Below are 1,692 nucleotides of genomic sequence, written 5' to 3' on the forward strand. Positions count from 1 at the left end.
ACGATTGTTTCTGGGAGGAAAATTGTAGTCATCAAACTGTTTGTCTGTAAGGTCGTTCCTTTAAAATGTGATTAATTATTTATCGGGTTTTTCACAAACGGATTTCAATAGACGTGAGAAAGTGCGAAAACCGGATTGACGGTTTCTGGTCTGCAGCTTGTGTTGGATGGTGTGCAAGTCACCAGAGGTTTGGTGCGATGCGGCTAGTATAATGCAGGCGTTTTAGCATTTAAAATCTGTTAGCTATTGGTTTTGAATTTACAGAAAACGTTCAAAATTAAATACATCAATAATAATATCCTCAAACTTAAAGGCAGCTATCTAGCATCTAGCAATATCTAGTACATCGTAGTAAGTACGTCCAGAATATGACTGGAATCTATAAAAAATGTTGTGAATCATAGCAGGGATATCATTCCATTGTTAAACTACAATGCAGAAATTCTTTGAATGTCGTGTATTGTGCTACAGTGAGATCGTACAACGTGCACGTGGAGCTACGTGGTACTGGCATCTCCATGCTTTTTCCTTACATGCTGGAAAAAATCCTGGAATATGTCCCTATGCAAATCCTCCTACCCAAGGCGGATAAGAGGATATCGTCATTTTGGAACAGATTCCAATGGAAAGGATACGATACGGCTACGAAGATACTGAATACAGGTATATACAAAATGCTTTGTAGTGTTTGCTTCGTCCTTCTCAACAGATTTGTTGGAATAGACCTTAGTGCGAATCTCTTATGCGATTTTCGATGCCAATGATTTCGGGCGTAAGTTCAGTACAGTATCGCTTTGCACTTTGATTGTAATGAATATGCGTAATTTGGCACATAGAAAAGCATCTATTGGCCGTTGCAATTAATCCTGTCACTAAACCAACACCACCAGAAAGATACACTACACATATACAATTAACACTACACACTAGCTATACTACGAATCACAAGTCAAAAATAATGAAGAGAAGCACATGCTGTTCCCATTGAAATAACACAACCACGATGTTCTATGAAATAAGTTAATAATAAACGAAAATTTTTGGAAAAAAAAGAAATTGGCCGTTGCAACGATAAAATTGCATCTTCTGCCTCGATACATGCGTTATAGCAATTGGTACGAAATGCATTTTCAGCATCTATATAAATTCATTAATTCATTAATAAAACCATGATGCTGCAGCTTTTATGCCCATGAAGGTATCGGAAGCAGGATCTTGCATAAAAAACGGAACTTGGGTCGAGCAGAGAGGATCAAAGTCGATCGTACTGCTCGAAAAACCGTCCCACCGTCGTCGAAACATTTCAACACAGCATGCGCCATGTGCTCGTCGTTAAACCGTTTGCTTGTGGACCTTCCAGTTTGAATGAATCACGTGCAGCTCACAATCACATAATGGAGGAGCCCCTTCGAGAACTGCATGCAGATTACATGGGTTTAGATGTTGGAAAAAGGTATTGACAACTTTTTTTTGATAACAATTATTAGTGGTTTGCAGTGCCCGATGATCCCGACGATGGTCGCTGCAAACTTTGATAATGAAATTCCAGCCAGTAAACTAGCATCCAGGCACACTGAGTTTTCCGTAAAATATTCCTAACTTTTCCGGAATGCGATGAAAGTTTGGGCAAAAGCACAACATTACAATGCGAATCATCGGTGGCAGAATGCCAACAAGTGTTCGGGCACTCTG

Source organism: Anopheles aquasalis, chromosome 2 (assembly GCF_943734665.1).
Source record: "Anopheles aquasalis chromosome 2, idAnoAquaMG_Q_19, whole genome shotgun sequence".
Taxonomy (NCBI): domain Eukaryota; kingdom Metazoa; phylum Arthropoda; class Insecta; order Diptera; family Culicidae; genus Anopheles; species Anopheles aquasalis.